At 44.5% G+C, this 20261-nt stretch overlaps 1 protein-coding gene across 2 annotated transcripts in view; it reads left to right on the forward strand.

The window, feature by feature from the left end:
• Positions 1-20261, forward strand: part of LOC146375403 (spectrin beta chain, non-erythrocytic 1) — a 102091-nt gene that overhangs the window by 10285 nt on the left and 71545 nt on the right. Inside the window, exon 2 of one of the 2 annotated variants that reach the window (XM_084948868.1) lies at positions 17905-17987. The exons of the other annotated variant lie outside the window; for it this stretch is intronic. The gene's annotated coding sequence lies outside the window, so the exon portion shown is untranslated. The remainder of the gene's footprint in view (positions 1-17904; positions 17988-20261) is intronic. 2 annotated transcript variants of the gene reach the window in all.

The raw sequence follows: 20261 nt of genomic DNA on the forward strand, positions 1-20261 counted from the left end.
TCAAATTCCACTTTTTTCATGCTAATTGTTTTCCATGGAATCTCTTTGTACACCAACTAAAGCACAGACATGTTACTGAAATAAAATCTCACATGCACATTAACCAGACACACGTAATGTAATGCATGACATCATCAGGGCTTGTGTTACAGCTCCACCCGGGTGATGAGAAGGGTGTAGGTCAGTGATGTAAGCCTTTTTATTGCCATAGCAACATCAGAGGGAGGAAAAAAGGCAAGCGAGTAGATTTGATCTCAGTTTCCAGGAATTGTCCTTCCTGATGAAGGAAGTGTGTGTGTGTGTGTGTGTGTGTGTGTGTGTGTGTGTGTGTGACACTTCTGGCCACGCCGAGGCCAGAAAATGTGACGACATTAATTCTGTTGAAAACACACAGATGTCTCAGCGCGTCACATTTTTAGAAACGCTGAAACTCAAAAAAACAAACCTAAGAAAAACAATTTAAGCTGGACCAAAGTGGGCGGGGCAACAGCGGCGTAGCATAGACACAGCTGGAGAGGGTTGTGTCGATGCTACATGGAGAGCAGAATGGAAGTTTGCATGTTTTACTGCAGTTTGTTGGTAACAAGTCAGTTATTAGTTACAAAGTAACTGTTTTGTTATATTTTAGCTATTTGTAGTTTTTGTAGTTTCAAATATTTTTACACAAAATAATGAAATAATAATTCTACAAACATGATGTTTAGATTTTAGTCTAACCATATTATGTCACCACCTGTCAAAGAGGCCACGCCCATAATATTCTGAGGGGCCCATTGCAGGGGGGGGCGGTATGAAAAGAGAAAAGAATAATAAAAAGAATAACATAATAAGCGCTTGGACACTGCTAGCATCATGGACAGGTTTTTGACGGGGCAGCCACAGAAACGCAAAGCAGGAGATGAAGCATCACTAAATATGTTTCCAAACCAACTTCATTCCAAGCCAAAGACTTGAAAATATGGTGAAGCAAATCTTCCTTTGGCTTCACCTGCACAAGTGCCGAGGTAGGTCTCCCCCATGTTTCCCTGTGTCAGGAGCACGCGGCTCTCCAAATCACAGACAAACAGGATCCCACAGCTGTTTATGTTTTTGAACCTATTTTGCACAGAGAGGCATTATTTGAAAAATGTATTGACAGCAATGTTGAACATTATTACACAGGAAAAAACAACTACGCGTAAAATAATCACACCGTGACGCCTCTGCCTTTGTAAATAGAGGGACAGTAACTGTGTGTAAAACCTGCAGACAGTCATATTAACAGTATTTTGTCTCTATCTGCCATTCTGCAATTCATCTCCTGTAAACAATAACGTGGCGCACAGCGTGACGTGAATAAAGGCACACACCTTTGACGTTGCGTGACGAACTCTGTATTCCTCGTCCACACGGAAACGCAAAAAAGTTTTAAAAAATCTCAGTTTTCGCTGATTCGAAACGCCGTTTACGTGGACGAAACAGCTGCGCTTTCAAAATCACCCGTGTAGGTGCGGACGCAGCGTAAAAGAGTTAGTAGTTTATTTTATTACTGCCTGTAGTTTATTGCAGGTTTCTTGTATTTGCTTAATTGTTTACTAAACGTTTAATGCGTGAAATAAATCGCAATGGAGTTTGAAAAGGAAATATGGACGTGTGTGATGATTGATTCTCCTTGTACAACAAAAGGGGGCCTAGCAAAAAAAAAAAAAAAAAGTTTGGGCCCCACTAGTTTAAGGATATATGCAGAGCAAGGGCGTAGATTTGGTTTTGGCGTTGGTGGGGACGGATGATCCAACCACGGAGCCCTGTTTCTTTTTTTTTTTTCTTTTCCTTTTTATCTTTGCTTCTTGATAAAAGGAGAAATATACTTGCCTGCTTATGCTATTCTACCTGCTTTTAAACCATTTAAAATTACAATTCATAGTTTTATATGTGAATTATATAATGTTAAATTACTATTAAACAAATGACTGACTAAGTATTTTAGGCTTTAGTTTACTTCAGCCATATTCCATATAAATCAGGTATCATACAAAAATAAAAATAGAGTCATGACAATAAATGAATATGACTTTAAGTACTTATACTGCACCAACATCTCTGACACATCAGCACTAAGGCAACACTGAATGACCTGCTGGTTGTTGTCCATAAAACTACTCGTCTCAGATTACCACAAAGTAAAAGATCTCTCAGCAAAATTATGCAACATTTTAGGCGCTATTGCCCCGATCAGATCAGTGAGCTGAGATCTTTTATTCTAAACATGAGCTACTGTTACAGCAACAGACATGGACTACATGTCCCACACAACAACTCAATGTCCACTGTGTGAAGCAGCCAAACACATGCCTGCTCCTCTCGCTAACTGAGATAAACTGCTGGCATGTTTGTTTTACATCTATACTGTCCAGTCTCTCCTGGACGTGGTACAGTCTCTGTAAACTAATATCCTGGCTGCTCGAGGCTCCGTTTTCTGACAGCTTCAATCAAAATTAGAAATGCTGCTCTGAGACTGAGAGAACTAATACTGCTGCCTGTTGTGCAGCTAGTTTCCCAAACACGTTATTCATGGTTACATACAGTTTTAGACTGATGTGGGCCAAAGCCTAGCATAGCCTGTAACGTTATTGTGACGGACACATTTTATGAGTGAACTTGGCTTTAAGTGACTCACAGGTTTCTTTGAGAAACACTTTCCTATATCCAGGTTCTTCCTCTTTGCTGCCGTCCTCCTCTCCTCCTCGCAGCGCAGGTTTGCCGCTGCTAAAACTAAACAGAGCTCCCTGAAAGGCTCAGCCAATCACATTGGCCATATTTGTCACATGACGTAGGACGCCAGTAGAGGACGTAATTTAACTCTTTCTGCACCGCTGGGTGAATCAGACGCTGACAGATCGTTTTTCTCTTTCTTTCTATCGGGTTTGTTTTTCTTTTCTCGAATAGATCAAATTATTGGTGGGGACACGTCCCTTCTGTCCGTGCCAAATCTTTGCCCTTGATGCAGAGTGTTTTTAGTGGCGAGCTGTCTGCTTCAGCACACAGCTGCTGGTTGCACGCTCACAGATATTAAGGAGCTTTACACCAGCGTATTCCTTACCCACAAATACCCACTGACACACTTGGCGTCACACAAAATGATTTGGATGACCTTGGACAGGGAAGGGGGAGGGTTTATGCGTCCTTGACTGAATGCACATTCGTCAGGATGTTCACACAGACTGCGCACCTCTGAATGTTTCCCTTAAATAATGACTGCATTCCTCTCTCTGCTTCCTCCATGTTGCTGCATGGAGCTTTCTCATAGTTACAGTCAGGTGAGTCATAGCAACAGGTGGGCGGTCAGTGCTGACCTGCAGTGTTGAGGAATGTGATCCCACGTTGCAGAGTCGGATCATCGGGACGCGCACGTTTTCATCACTTCAGAGGACTTTGCCCTTGTATTTCTTTCCTGAAACGAACCTTCACCTGACCTTGAACCAGTTCTTCATCCTGGAATTTAATGACTTATGGAAAAAGGAAGTCAAGTTCCCACATTGTACCCTGGAAATGCAGGTCCCCACAACATGAGTAATACAAGTGTGTACGTACACACACACACACCATCCTAAGAAGTGAGATTAGATCTGACATCCCACAATGCACTGCAACATGTGCCGGGCAGGACTGTGGGTTGGGGAGAGAGAGAGTCTGGCAGCCGGCCTGGGAGATATGATGGGATGTATCGCCATGACAACACAGCCGACCCTCCAGTCTGGACTGTGAAGAGCCGAGTGTTTGCGTGCGGCGATGGCGTCTTCCTGTGTGAAGGTTTCTGCGCTCTGTGATATTTTTGGACCGAAGCTGCTGAAGTGTTGTAGCAGAAATTATTTCTAGGTGTTCAGTTTTTCACCAGAAAGCAGCTTTTTCTTTTCCCAGACTCGCATCACGCCAGGACAGTAACCGCTGAAGCCGCTAACGCTGCGTGATAACGCCTGGTTGTTGTCAGCTGTGGGCTCACGGATGGAGCTGGAAAATCATTTAATATGAAAATATTAACTCAGTAACTCCGAAGATTTGTTAATTAAAGTGTTTTTGATTTAATGAAACTTTTGTTGCAGCTGTCTTTTAAACAAACTCAACATCTGGCTGGGCACAAATAATCTGTGCTCAGGTAAAACACCTGGCTGGGTGTGGGTGGAGCTTCCAGTGAAAGTCCAAATGAGTCATTTTTTAAGATTAAACAATTAATACCGGCCCCGGTGCTTTAGTCATAGTAAGCTGATGAGCATTTCCTGGATAATCGTCCTGACGGGTTCAGTTTGAGCTGAAACGGCTGGAGGCCGTGTTCACACGGACCTCTGTGGGACTGGAAGTGTTTTTGTAACCACAAGCATCATTACAGCTGTTTAAATGTGCACGTTTGACAAGATGGCAGCAAAACGGGGCAGAAAATATTCTCCCGCCTCAGTTTTGTCTGCCTGCAGTTTGAGTTAACGTCTGCAGAGCCAAGCAGACGGTCACCTGAAGAGTGTGTATGTGTGTGTGTGTGTGTGTGAGTGAGTGTTTGGAGTGTATGAAACACATCTGGACGTGTGGGTCATGTGGTTTGCAGAGTGGGTGTGAGCTCTGGGCGTCACTGCAAAGGATGGGTGGAGAGAGGGGGAAGATGAAGGTCTTTCGGGCTTTCTTCCTGGCTTCACCCCTGTTCGGTTCATTCTCTCCTCCTTGGCGCTCACCCAGAGGCCCCGCCCCCCCTCCTCCTGTGATCCGCCCTGCTTGTATCAGAGAGTTTGGGAACAGCCAGTTCTCCATAGATCTCCAGAGACTGAACCCCCACCCTGCTGCAGTGGCTGAATGTGAACCTGATCGTATCAAAGCGCTTTAATGGACAAAATATGCTTTTAGTCCCGTTTTAGTGCGCTCTATTTTTGGGCACCCAAGGCTTTTTTTCTTTCCTTTTTTTTTTTTACGTTCATTTTCCCCATTTGAGAAAATGTTAAAGTGACTGCACGAAGAATTTGTTTGGGCATGCTGTCAGGGTACATTAGGAGACTCATTTTAGGGTTGTTTACTTAATGTTTTCATGTGTTTGAGAGAACATCAGCCTCCACCATCAGGCCCTGCTGAACAGCCACTGCTGTCCTCTCCAAAATGTAGCTGTCACTGGACGAGACGCGGGCTGCATGAGGGCAAGATGTGATTTCAAAGGTGGTATTTAAAGATGCGACTGATTTGTCAGGAAACGTATTAAAAGCATTCACAGGCGACGCTGTGAGAGTGTCGGCACGAGTTTGACCTGACAGAACACAGCAGCTGATCGTCTCTTTAAGCCCAACGTCTTATTTTTGTTTTGAAATCCAGTAAACCAATCCCGTGACGTCTCCTCTCTGTGCAGGAGGAATCAGAGCAGTGAACGCTCCTCCTCCTGCTCAGAGATGGACAGATCAGAAGGACTTCTGAAGACTCCTCTTAACCTCGGCTGTGTATCTCGAGTGCTTCGTTCCTCCCGTCTGATCCCTCCTTTCTTTCCTTCCTCCTCACATTCCTTCCCTCTCTCTTCTCTCCCTCTCTAACACGCTTCATATTCTCCCTCCTTCGAGGTTGCATCTCACTTTCTGACCTTTAAATCATGTCGTTCCGCTTCTGGTTTCTAATGTTGTGGCGTCCTGGGCGATTCGTGGACATCAGAAGGGGGGGTGACCTGCTCCGGCTCAGTCGGACTCTCCGTGTCCTCATTTGCTCTGCTCATCGTCACTCTGCTGTGACGCTCAGATAGCGCTCCCCCCTGGTGATAACCTCCTTTTTACTCTGCTTATCTGCTCCCAGTGGAGCTGCCATTAAGCCCACCCTCATCCTCTTCATCCCAGTCTTTCTCCTCACTGTAGATGTGGAGATGTGTTCAGAGCTGCCGCCCACAAACACCCACTCGCTGATCCGAACTATTCCGACTGGTTTCCTGTGGATATTAGTGAGCGTAAATCCCGCTGAGATGATAATTCCTCTCCCTTCATCTGTTACTCTGAGCGTGTTTGCTCGCGTCCCAACGTCCTCGCCAGCATTTCTGTGTGAATCCAGTTATTTTCATTCAGATTTGCTGGATTTGTGGGTAAAATTTGGCTATAATGACATTTATGCATCATCCAGCCTCTTTTACCCAAAAGTCCTTTATCATAGATTAGAAATCTGCTCCAGGTGATGTTCAGTGAAAGGTCTGAATGAAGGGTCTCAGTTATAGAAGTTACATAAACATGGCCCAACGTGTCTGCTGGGTTACAGCAGAAATATTGATCATTTTGGTATCCCGATCATTTAACTTGACTTACCCTCAAAGGAGTTTGCAATTATTTGAGTCTGTTTATGGGATTATCTTTAACTTTAACCTCCTAGGACCTGCCGTGCACATATGTGGACGTCACATTTTGGGTTATTTAGACCAAAATACTAAATTTTGCTCTACATGGGCCTGATATCCACTTACGAGGACATTAAACTGCTACTGTTCTATTGAAATTTTAAATGAATATCCTCATTTGTGGCTCTTATTTTTCTTAAAACCAAAAATAAGGTAAAAAAAAATCAGGTAATTCTTTGTTTTTACATTCATCAGGCCCCAATATGTCCAAATATCAGAGAGAAATTAAAAATGCATGTCGTGGAAGAGTCCGGGTCTTAGGAGGTTAAATAGAAACAAACAAATAAAAGGTAAAAAGTTGATTTTATTGAGTATGAAGCCGGACTGACCAGGTGAGCTGGTGCCTGTGCCAGAAATATAAATTAAGATGAGGCCTGGGTCGAAGCTCTGCGTGATGGCCTCAAGGCGAGCGATGGAGAGCAGACATCCAGCTGTCGTTTACGCGAAAGCCGATCATGGGACCCACGGGGTGGCGCGATTGGCCGATGCAGAGCTGTGCGTGTCGCCGTGTCTGCGACTGTGGAGCGATGTGTGGAGCGAGCGGTCTGTGAGCGGCTCTGGTTGGACTTCCATCTTTGAAAAAGGCCGAACTGCCCACTGCAGCGTGCCGTTGCCTCGACGATCATTTATTTGTTTGGCTACTCCAATCTGCACGCCAAGACATCCTTGGGTAAGATGCTGAACCCGGAGCGGTTCCTGATATGTTAGAGTGCGAATGTGTTTAGACATAGAAACGCTCGTATGGATGGGTGAATGAGACGCGATGTGTAAAGGCTTCGAGTGCTCGAGTAGAAAGGCGCTGGATAACATCCAGACTACCCCACCAGCTGTAAAAAGCATGCAGAGTTGGGGTTTGTCAGACTTTCACTCCTCTTTCCTGGGAGGAGCAAAAGTCTGACAAAAGCCTGATTTGGGGAGCGCTTGATTAATAACACGAGAAAAAGCAGCTCTGTCGCAAAAACTGCTACAAAAAAGGAAACTTTCCCCTGATTGTTTTCTTTTTTGTCATAATTGTTGGAGGCCAAACTCATGACTGAGATGAACTCTTTGCTCTCCTGTAGCTTTAATGACGAGTTTTGACGCCTCAGTAAACATAAATGTGCTTTAATGACGGGTTTCTAAGCGTAGCTGCACATGCAGACGTCACCCTCTCTGACTCCTGATGTAAACTCAGCTGTTTTGTCCTATAAGCACACCTGAAACCACTCAGTTCAGAGCAGACGCTTGAAGGGTCACTCCTGACTCTAATAGATGCTCATAACTGACGATAGGAGCATAGATTGAAAGTTTTGCCTGCAAGCTCAGAGCTTTCCTTACAGCAACACACCAATGCAGCATCCATGGTTCTACCCAGAGATCTTTAATGTCCTGTACTCGTGGCAGCAACTCATTTCCAATTCGAAGTGGGCAATCAAGCCTTTTCCAGCTGAGAACCATGGCCTCGGAGTAATATCTGGATCCAAAAACGGACAACTGAATGTCCAAATATTTAAATATTCGGGTGTAGTTCTTCCTTTTGCCCCAACTTAGACATGTGCACACATGGTAATGGGACATCTGTTCGAACAGTCGGAAAAGACTCGATTACTGCAAGTCCAAGTTCTTCCAAATTTTCCTCTTGTAGTTCATCAGTCTTTGATTACAGGAGTGGGTTAAACGGCTAGAATCCCAGACCTGTGTCCTGGTTTTTCCTAGTCCGTCTGGTTCATGGAAAGTTCATGTCATCTCGGTAATTTCTCCCTTTCTGTCAGAAGGTCATGGATTCACAGTGGAAAAATCACAATAATGAGAGGGAGAACAAGCCTCTTTCTTCCTTCCTTCCTCTGTCTGTTACTCGGCTCGGGCAAATTAGAGCTCAACTTCATTAAAATGACTCGACCCCGGCTCCCTCAATGTGTTGTTGTCACCGTCCCATGTTCCCAGGCGTCTGGATTGACAATTGGGCCGTCTGTCTGCCCGCTCAGACACAGCGCTCATTCAGAAATGGATATGAGGGAATAATTGTGCTGTTTATCTGAGGATATCACATTTATCCTGGAGCCATTTGGCTGCTCGAGCTTCGGCCTTTACAGTATGTGTGGAAGGTTCTGTTTGACAAAGCTCACGTCCTCGCTTTGTCTGAAACTCGAATATGAAAATATGAAAACCTGTCAAATCAAGTCAGTTTTATTTGAATGGCACCAAATCGCAACAATAGTCATCTCAAAGCGGTCTAAAGTAAAGACTTTACAATAATACACAGAATCCCAACAATCATGGGTGAGCACCTGGTGACGGCGGGAAGGAAAAACTCCCTTTTAACAGGAAGAAACCTCCAGCAGATCTAGGCTCAGGGAGGGGCGGCCAGTTGAGGGTGTCCGCCTCAAACTCTGATTTTAAAACTCTTGATGTGCACATTTTCAGACGTTTCTGCTCTGCAGGTTTTTTCTGTAACTTAGCCGTCAAGCTAGCAGGACTAGCCAAAATAATCGCATTTTAATTTCACTTCCATCAGTGAATAAAACAATGTAACTGATAGGGCTGCCACAAACGATTATTTTGATAGTCGACTAGTTACCGATTATTTTTGCGATTAGTCGACTAATCAGATCATCATCCATTGTAGTAAAACGGACAGTTTATTGCACCAGCAGCATCTGCTCTTATATAACTATCATTAGCTTACAGCTTGAAGTGTTTAAGGTATGTGCTAACTAAAAATAAAGACAAGATGGTAGTTTATTAAATTTTAATTAAATGTGCAGATTGTTTCGGTGAAGTTTATTAAACTCAGCCGATTTACTCAGGAACAAATAAAATACTGAAAAAAGCCAAACAATAACATTTTTAAGTTATCTAAGTGACTTATATATCATGTTTAACCTGAGTAGCGAAAGACAGCGGTGGGTTTGAAAACGATCTGCCGGGAGTCCGGTGTTCTCACGGGCTCTAGTGAGCCTCGCCCCCGGCTAACTATCGAGCTAGTGGGTAACAGACGTCTCTGACAACGTCGGAGCGCTTTTGAAAATATGTGGTGTCTTGATAAACTGAGCAGATATTTGAGGTTTACACAGCTACATTCTCGCCTGAAAACACGTTAAACGTTTATTTTGTGACCCAGAAAGAATAATAAGAGTAATATTAAAACTAACCAGCTGCCGCCATTATTGGAAACTGAGCTGGGCTGCGCTATGAATTCTGGGACACCGCTTCTTCTTCTTCGGGGTTTAACGGCAGCTGGCATCCTTGTACATGCAGTGCTGCCATCTTCTGTTTCAGTCCGTTATTACACTCTTAAATCCTACTACTTATTCCTGCATCTTTTGGGATCTTACAAAGCTTCAAACGATGCGTCGACTATTAAATCAGTCGTCGATGATTTTGATAGTCGACGTAATCGTGACTAGTCGACTAATCGTGGCAGCCCTAGTAACTGAGCAGTTATTCGACCACACTTTGGCTTGCAGCTACACCCTTTTCTAAATGAACTCCCTGCCATCCTCAGTTTAGTTCATATATCTTTATTTTTCCAGTTTTGCAAAAACTCTGCACGGTCGTGTTAATTTTCATCAAAATAACTGACCGCGACAGAAAAGTTCTGAAAACGGAGACACCCCTGCCACAGGTATGAAAAAAAAACGCGCTTTATTCTAACGTCTCTCGAACATTAACGTTAGACTGTTAGTTCAACATGGAAGCTCTTTTTTTTTTCGTCCCAGATTTGGAATATGAATATCTTGATGCACTGAGGAGATGCAGAACTACAAACACAGAAGCACAATGAGTTTGTTCAAAGGTCTGACTGCTGAACCCGGCGGTGTACGACCTGTGACCGGGTCGGGTTTACTCAGTGTTTGACATTAAAAATGTTCCAAGTAAAGTGATGCTGATTCTCAAACCCAAACCACCTTTGTCCTAACTGTGATTAACTCTTTGATTTCCGTTATCGAGGCGTCACGCTAGCTAGCGTCAAAGTTGCATGTAGTCTCTACATCTGTCAGCGTGCGGGGGTTTGCTCGCGAAGCTCGATCCCAGCTCCATTTGTACCACGACCATAATGCTGATCGGGATCGTAGCAGCTTGATTTCATCAGCACATGGTGCTGTGTTACATCGTGGTAATGATATTCAGAACTGTCTTTCGGTCTTAAGTTGGGGTTTCTATAAACTTCAAAAAAACCCAAACTCGCTAAGTTTAAAGCGAAGCAGCTGGCGGATTAACCAGATGAACTGTTCTGTAGGACGGCAGCAGGTTTGTGCATCGGTGTCACGATGGTTTCAGATAAATCTTTTCCACTTCAGTCGTTAGTGTAACAACAATCACAGAGCCACACTCTGACAAATGACCACGTTTGAAGTTCCAGCTCAGTAAATAAATCGGACGAGGCTCACAGGAGGAGATCCATCCAACACCTCACATGTCCTCACAACCCGAACACGCTGAACCCTGCACGACCTTAGCTGTCATTTCCACATTTCTTCTTAGAAATCTGGTGTGTGTGTGTGTGTGTGTGTGTGTGTGTGTGTGTGTGTGTTTCCAGATTAAGATCTCCTGGATCTCCGTGTAAAACCTTGAAAGTTTGTTCATATGCATTTCCTGCACATATAACGCCCAGCGGGACGCCGACAGCGACGACGGGGTCTCTGTCTCGTTCATCTGCGTCCGCCGGAGCAGAGGGAGGAGGACGGGCTGTTTGTTTGAACAGGAGGAGGAGTGCGGGCCGGGAGGCTGTTTTTGGCTGCAGGCTTCAGTTGCATAATGGCAGGAAGGCAATGGGAGAGTTTGGACTGGGAAGGGGTGGAGAGGAGGAGGGGCCATGTTTAAGTGAAAACTTTCTGTTGTGTACGGACGATTTTATTTTTTCCTGTCACGTCCTGGTTTGATCCAGGATTTGGGAGAATAAATCTCCGGTGATTCGGGAAATGAAAGACGACAGGACGAGGTTTGAGCCGGAGCTCAGCCCTGTGTGGACGAGCTGAGGGCATCGTTAGCTGCTGCCTCTGTAATCAGCATCCTTATCGGTGTATTTAGAGTAAAAGCACATACTCGGGATTCTTCCTCACATGACGTGAAACAGCACCAAAGTTAATGTTCACACAAATGACCTCAAAACCCCCGACCTTCAAAGAGCTTTAAGGAACCCTCCCCCATGTTTGTTTGTTTGTTTGTTTGTTTTTTAGGAAAATGTAGATTTCTCAAATTTTATTTAGAAATATACAACAGCACGTTGTTGCCACTGAAGGTGAAACAAGTAACAATAATAATTAGAGAATGAATTTTAAAATTCAAACTTAAAAAAATTGTAAATATATGATCGTGAAAAGTGGGAAAAAATTATGAAGTAAATGTATGAGGAAAAAAACAGACAAACTTTATTTTTTATAGTGAGACAACAAAGTGGAAAACAGAGAAAACATACGTGGTTATTAATATTCAGAAAAATATAAAAAGACACGATTTTGTTAATTTAAGATTCAAAGCTGTGTTTAACCCTTTTAAGGCTCAGATTTGTGAAACTCGAAGCATTGTACTTACATCACGTGCATTCAGCTTGTCCCAGGTCGTGGTTTCCATCCACATTTGGCTCTGTGCGATAATCACGTAAAGAGCGAGTGCAACAACAAAAATGGACCATCATGTGTCCACCGTTAGCTGCCACAACCAGAAGTGACGTCATGGGAAACTTGGGAGGCTTAGAGCTAAAATTTCGTTTATTTACATGTATTTATTTATTTATTTTTTTTGGGGGGGGGGATTTTGCACAATAATATTTTTTTAATTTTTCCTGAAGTTTATAAAAATTAAACCTATAAAGACACTCCAAATTTCCTGTGGTTTGAAACTATTTTGTGCAATGTTTTTGCATTTAGCTTTGAAATTTTTTGAAGTTTTTCTGAAATTTCTGTAAGTAGAAATGTTTTTTAAAAACAAACAAACAAACCCCCCCAAAACGATTTTTCTTTTTTCTTTTTTTTTCTTTTTTTTGCAGTTTCTCTAGTTCCTATGGACTTAATGCATACATAATATTATAATGTGGGATGTAACGGTTGCATTGATGCATAGTGACTTGAAATGCTCCCAACAGCAGGTAAAAGTATAAAGATAAGCTGTGCTTGGTTCTGTGGTGGGCTTTAAGAGTCTCCAAACGTGTCACATGACTGTGACTCGTTCTTACGGTTCACTGTCAGTTTCCCGATGAGCTCATGCTCGTGACCTCCTGTGCTGAATGTTCGACCCTCGGCTGAGCAGCAGCCTGAACAAATCTGTAAAACGTCAGAAACATGAATAAAAAACAGCGCCGTGTGTTTCACATCGACGGGCTCCCTCACTCCCTCGCCTCCTCGCGTCGTCTCCGGGTTCGCACTCTCTCAGTAACGGCGTCCTCCTCTGTGTGGGCGCCGAGCTCAGGCCGACGTGTTTATGTAAAAGCCTTTCAGCGCTCTGGCCGTCAGCTGGAAACGCTCGCGCTCTGACAGCCGGGAGGCCTGTGGCGGGACTTCATCGGCCGTACGCTGAACTCGGATCAGCCAGTTTGAGGCTTTTCAGATTGTTTCCGTGTTTAGTGGCGCTCGGACAGTGAAGCTAATACTTGAACAGAAATGTTAAATCTCTGTGTTTTATTGTGTTTTTTGTTTTGTTGTTTTGTTTTTGGAGCCTGACGACTTCCACACCTTTAAAAATGCTCAATCAGAGGCTGACGCTGCTCGCGCTCTCAGATGTGCCTGGGCATGACATCACTACATCGTTAACATTTTTCCTGATTAAGAAAAATCTAATCTTAAAGATGTGCGGTGACGTTACCGTGCACGGTGTGAGGTGACAACGCCGTCGTCTGGTTGGCAGTTGTAACCGTTTTTCAGCAGCGTTTGCTCCATGTGGATCTCTCCTGAACTTACTAAGATAAAAATGGTGGAAAAAAACAAACAAACACGTGAAAAGCTGCAGATTTGCAGCACTGCTGTGTCGCTCACACATGCTTCCTGTGTGAAGGTAAAATCTGCACGGCCTCATTAAATGAAGGCTCGCAGGGAGCGATCACGTGAAAGCTGCTGGTGGAAAACTACATCTGTTACGCAACATTTGCTTCTTTCTCTCGTCCTTTTATCTTTTTACCCCCCCCCCCCCCCTCCCTCCCCTCCCACTGAGCCGTCTGTCACTGACTGAGGATTGTTTCTCTCTGAGCCTGAACTCCATCAAAAAGGCTGCAGTGTTGTGAGACACCAGTGGAAGTCATCACTGGATTCTTATCAGCTGCCATCAGCTCTGTGTGTGTGTGTGTGTGTGTGTGTGTGTGTGTGTGTTGGCAGTGAGGACTTCTGTGGCATCACATGGTTTGAAGCCTCAAAGTCAGAGTTTCATGTGCTCCTGTACGAATGCATCACACAGAGGCCACGCCCCTAAAAATATAGTTTTAATTTAATATAACTTAATATAGTTTAAACAGGTGAGTCCCCCGTACAGGTGTCAGACCTCAGAACAGTTTGTGTATCAGCCTGTAAACATATTTGTTTCTGCTGTCAAGTTTTAACATGCGAGTCTATGGGGACTGACTCACTGCTGCCTCCGCTGGTCGGTTGAGGAACTGGTGCATAGAAATGGGGGAATTAATTTAAAAACATGGCCGCCTGGCATCATGTCAGTGCGTGATCGAAATGCTACCATCTACACTTCCTGGGTGAGCAGAGGATGCAGCGTGTTATTGATGGAACACACACACACACACACAGCACTCAGGAAGCTCATTGATAATTAATAGCTGCTCTGGCAGCTGCATAGTTAAGAGCACATGGTGTGTGTGTGTGTGTGTGTGTGTGTTCATGAGTGCTAACTAAGTGCCTCCTGAGCTGCTGGATCAGATATTGATTGTGTGCGTGTAGCAGTAAATGGTGGACTTAAATAATAGGAGTGTGTGTGTGTGTGTGTGTGTGTGTGTGTGTGCAGCACCCACACACACACAGTTATCAAATATAGATTTGAAATGTACTGAAGGCAGCTCTGCTCTCACGTCATCAGCAATAAAGAACTCGATTCATTTTACAAACCTGCACACGTGCAGTGAGAACGCCGCCTCCTCCTCCTCCTCTTCCTCGATGAAGGAAGAACAGTACAGTTCTAATCATTTGTGAACGTGTGGATGGACGTCCTCGTGCTAAGCTGTAAAGTGATATAATGACTGAATCCATTAACTGACTGATGTTCTCTACGCTGACTCATCAATTATGAGTCTAATGGAGTAAACACAGGCCAATTAACGGACCTTTAACCAGTTTAGTGGATGAGCTGAAGCCTGTCAGCTCCAGACCGTCTTTAAGACGGCGAGCACCTTTTGTTGGTTTCAGTAAAACATCTGCAAAATAACCTGAGTATATAGAAATGACCCCTCATTTCCCTTTAAGTGTAAAAAGTACACAAACACTATAAACATGTTGACCTGTGCAGCCGAGATTAAAAGCAGAAACCATGAATCCAAGTGCAGGATGTCCCTCAGACGTGCTTCGTATCTCTGTCTTCTGATCAGCGTGGGAAACCCTCACATGTACACTTTTGGTTAAACAGCAATAATATTCCGCATCGTTACGATCCAAACAACTTATTTAGATCCTGTGAAATCTTTTAAACTTTCCAGATGTTCCAACGTCTGCCCCGGGATTCACGTCTCCTCTCCTGTCAGAGTATCCTGTTTAAAATCCACAACGCGCTCTCGTGTTTTTACTCTTCCATAGTGTTGGCGTTAAAGACAAAGATGTGAAAACAACCTTATTGTCTGGAAATCTTTGGCTTGAAGCTTCTTACACCTGCATTGTCTTTAATATCCAGCAGGGGGCGACTCCTGAGAGGAAAATGTTCATCAGTGTAAGAATACTGGAAAGTCACAATCGTCCCCAATAATACCAAAAAACCTTCAGACTCCTGAACAATTTTTTTTTCTGTCCTTGATGATGTCACTGGAAGTGGGCGTAGCTAACGAGGGGTTGACGTCAGCGTGGCTCCCTCCATCTTTTACCTACAGTCTGTGGTGGTAACTTTGACCCTGTGTGTTTGAAGAGGCTCATTTTGACCCCTTTTTATAAATCACATAATTATGTTAAATTAAACCTGACTTAAATCTGACTTTTCCTAAAATATTTTTTTAATCATTTGATTAATTTTTGGGGTGAGAATAAAAGGGGAAATACAAATAATGATCATTTATACCCAGATGCGATGTGGACGTCATTTGGACCCCACAATGGCAGCAATCTGAGTTGCCTAGCAACACTGTTTACACACATTTAAACATGAAGGCTGGTGTAACAGGATTTGTAAAATTAATAAAACTGAGTCTTAAATATCTGTTTAGTCAAATCTTAATTATAATCAAAGGAAAAATTAACATCTGACCTCCAGGAAACTTCTTTGTTGCAGGACAGTGTCAGAATGGCTCCCCCTGGTGGTTCTACTGTTAAATGTTATTTTTAAAATTTTTACTAATGAACGTTAAAACATTTTTTTTAGATTAAGAGCACACAGGTCTAAAGTGACGGCTTTTGCCTTGGTCACAGTTCCAGTCTGATTCTGGAGCTCACTAATAAGTCCGTTTTTTATCATTTTAATGAAGTTCTATCGGCTCTGTCTCTACTCTGTCCTTTACTTGTTTTCTGAAATTCCTGCTCTCTCTGCTCTCGCTGTCTCACTTGAATCTCTGCTCTGAACAAAACAACTCGCTCGAGTGAGCAAATGTGACCGCATGACTCTATTGATGGCGTGCGGCCGCGTTGTCTGGCTGGCTGGCGAGGGGAGCTCGGCTAGGTTGGCTGCGTGTGGTTTTTCACCTCTCCGGCTTTCTGATTGGACTGTTTTTTAGCTGTGTTTAGCCGAGGTCGGTGTGAAGCTGCAGACGATTGGTTCTCACGGAGAACAAACGGGCAGAGACGACTGAAGCGCGTCCAGAGAAAATCAAAGTGACAGAAACACAAAGAGGAACACAAACAGCCGGCGTCAGCTGGAAGGACGCCTGCGCGGTTCAAACACAAAAAACGCTCATTTAAGTTACTGGGACCAAAACATGGAGCGCTACGATAATAACATCTGCTGGTTCTCAAGTAATGAATTCACAACATATCACGGAGGACTGAAGACCAACGAAGAAGACACAAAAGACACATTTCAAATGTCTCTCCCCGCGGCCGCTGCTGATTGGCCCTTACTTGTGACATGTGACCAGATGGAAAATGATGTCGACCATCAAAAGAAGCTGAATATTGGTGCTGATCTCTGACAGAGTCACTGCTCTTATATCAAACCACCTGCTATTAACACATGATCAGTATGTGGACGTGCATTGTGGGTAATTGTGTTTACAGCTGCTTTAGATTTGCTTCAGTTTTATCGTCATCTCAGGAACGTGTCCATCGGCTCGCGTGACTTTTCCCGATAAGAGATCCAGATGCAGATCGGGGTCTTTAAACAGGTGGAAAAGGGGGTCCATGTCTCAGTTTTTCCTTCCTACTCTGTCTGTCTCTCTCTCTCTCTCTCTCGCTGTCCCATTCACTCATGTGCTCACTCGCCCTCTCTCATTCTCCCACCCAGCTCTCTCTCGTGATCTCATCTCCTCTGACTGCTGACACATTCCTGTGCTTTCAGCCCTTTATTCCCTTTTGTGTGTGTGTGTGTGTGTGTGTGTGTGTGTGTGTGCTCACATGACAGAGCAAAGGGGCCCCGGAAACTGACTGAATGGTTTTGGCTCATCCAGTTTCAGACCCGAGTGAAATCCCGTCATAGCTCAAGGATTCGTCAGCTGTGCAAATTCAGTGTTTGCTACTTCAGGTTTTAGACATTTTCTTTTCTTAAATGTGTTTCTGTGGTTTTGCTGAAGTCAGTCAGGTTTTTAGTGTTCACCAGTTTTCTGTTTCATAGCTTATGCTGGAGATCAGCTTCAGTCCTGATGGTTGGAGCTCCGCCCCCACCTTGGAGCTCCACCCCTGCCTCAAAACTCCAGGCTGATCAATTTGGGGGCTTCTGCTTGTCTGCCAGCTTTTCTAAGAGCATCACAGTCTAAAATCACACGAACCTCAGTTTAAAGGTCAATTTTTAAAGTTCACTAAATGCACAGTGTTCACTTTTTTGCCACCTACCTTCAGTCCACCTGAAGGACGTCTATGGTGATGGTGTGAGGATTCCTGGGAAACCTAGCAGGGCCCAGGAAGTCTGTAGTTCTGCGGTATTTGAGTCTTTAGGATGTTTATTGCATTCATTAGGGTGATTCTTGTGATGGATTTAAAGAGCTGCTCAGTGAGTGTGACAAAACAGCAAACCTCTGCTAAAAGATCTGCAGCTTTAACATGAAAATATTACTTCCACTCCTTGTAGCTTGAAGTCACCGACGGCACCATCGCAGGCGAAGTGAAACTGCTGCATTAACGTTTGGTTAGAAAAGCTTTTATTTTGAAAGAGGTGCTTTAATTTATGTAACCCTGGCGACGTGGTTCTGGGGCAGACCTTTATGTCTGAGTCATTATTGATCCCTGCTGATTGATTTGTGCTGTCGTGTGTGTGTGTGTGTGTGTTTCCAGGCTTGGCGTTGCTGTTTGTCCTCTGATGGAAGGACAAACAGCTGCTCAGAGGACTGCAGAGCGTCAGACACCTGAATCAAAAGGTGAAACGAAACGTTTTTTCTCACAGGTAAACGGAGGCGGAGACTCAGCTGTGCTCTGGTTGTCAAACACCTTAAAGGTGTTCCAGCTTCATGCTTCTGGACTGCACCAGAGTAGCTCTGCAGGACTCTCAGGTCAAAATAATCCTCCGTTATCATGTATTTGTCTTAAACTGGCAAGTTCACTGCTTAAACAAACCGCAGATATTTGATGCCACGACGTTGCTACAGTGCAGAAAATTTAAATCATACACAAAAATAATCCTGGAATAGACTGAGCATAAAAGACTGTCCTGGCTGCAGGATTCAGGCTGGAGTTTAGTCGTCCTCTCTCTTTTTGACGTGCTGGGACTTGTTGTTGTTGTTGTTGTTGTCAGGAACTTCTGGTCGAGCCTCCTTTCTGACGCTCTGAATAACAAACGTTTACAAAAAGGTGCGTGGGTCACGTGTGAGTCCATCATTATGTTTGGAGACATCAGGTCAGAGGGTCGCTGCTACACGACCAGAGTGCTTGTTGCAGCCTCAAGTGCCGCCCCCTGGTGGCCGGTATTAATAATTCAGCTTCCACACCGGCGTCACGCTGCACACCTGGAGCTGCGGCCGTCTTTTTTCCTGCTGATGTAGTTTGAAATAAAGTAGGATGCTGATGCTGTAGTTCACTTTGAGAAACGTGACCGATGAAGGTCCTGTAGCGGGTAAAACGTTAATAAATGACTAAAATTTGAATTGGACAGAAACAATAAATTGCAGTTGGATCTTGAAGTCCTTCCTGCTTTGCTGCATCCACACGCTCTGTCGTCCGCATGCGTTAGCCTGGATGGATCAGCTCGTTGTGGGAGGAGCCGGTCTGTACACTCCTCGTGTTCGTGACGGTCCGCTCATCCTGACGCGTCCCGCGGTTGAAGCTCGTCTCACAAAGAGCTCGCCGTCTTTCTGTCGTTGCACCAAAAGTCTGGACGTCAGACTGATTTTAGATCAAAGCTGCAGACAAAACGTTTCTGAGCTTTGGAAACGGCTGATTCTGGACCTGTGATTGGAGGATTGGGGTGCGTGTGTGCACTTGAGTGTTAAATGTGTAAAGTCGTCCTTGTTTAATCCGAGGAGCCGAGGCGTAGACGGGCCGCTACGAAGCCGGTGTTTGAGCTCGAGCTCATTTACAGAGCAGATCAAATCTGAATTTTCTTCCCTGCATTTGAATCCGTCGTTGTGAAAAGTGAGCAGGGCTGTCTGCGGCCCATTGATTAGTCATCGTAACCATGGCAACCTCTAACTCTATTAACGGCTCAGATAACCTAATTAGCGTAGCGGAGATGCTCAGTGTCCTGCCCTTTAACTGTCATATTTGTGCTGCGCGTCCTCCAATCGGCTCCTTCAGGCACGATCAGCTTAAACTCCGCTTTCTCTGAGGCGACACTTCCACGGGAGCATTCTGATTGGACGTCACAATTAAACAGGAAGAGCCAGGACGCGGCGCTCGATGCCGTCTTTGTTTCTCCCGCAGACGCTGTTCGTGTGTCCCTGTTTGTTTCTTATCTGAAAGCTGACGCTGGGACACAATCGCACGTTCGGCCGTGCTCGGGTTCTCGGCACAGAGGACGCCCGCCACTCCAGCTCACGTCTGAAAACTGCTCCAATCAAAGGGCGAACGGTCCAAAAGCTCCCTGTTCCAGATAGAGACGTTCAGTCTTCTGCACATTAATGCAGAAAATAGAAGCATTTCTTGTCCTCAGAAGATGGAGCACACTGGCTTCCTCTAACTGGTTTTGCTGACCTTTAGTGCAGCATGATTTCTCGTGCAGGCCAATTATGTGTGACTTCAGGGTCTTTGTCTGCTCAGGATGAGATAACCGGATTACAGTGTACATCACAAGCATGACTGTCAGAGCTGTCCTGAGACCTTCACTAACTCCTTCCTGCAGGAGACATGAAAGCAGCTCAGGGACGCCTGGGCTCAAAAGCAGATGCTGGTTTAGTTAAACCCGACACTGATGTCTAAACTCACCTGCCGTCAGACTTCAGCGAGTCCTCGGATCATCTCTGACAGCGTGATGTATCCATCCGCCTGGATCTGTGTGTGCCGTCTCTTTGTGATGATTCAATCGTTACGAGGACATTTTATCTCAAATCTAACAAAAATCTAATTACTGGCTCAGAGTCACTAATTAGATTCAGGATGGTTTCCTCATTAATCAAAGCAGGCTCCACTGATCAGTCAGGCTCGAGTTAGCCTGAGGATTTATTTAGTGTTTTTGGTTTTACCTTACACGTGCATTCTTT

This window comes from Perissodus microlepis, chromosome 13, assembly GCF_051167445.1.
Source record: "Perissodus microlepis isolate ML-2025 ecotype Zambia chromosome 13, ASM5116744v1, whole genome shotgun sequence".
Classification (NCBI taxonomy): domain Eukaryota; kingdom Metazoa; phylum Chordata; class Actinopteri; order Cichliformes; family Cichlidae; genus Perissodus; species Perissodus microlepis.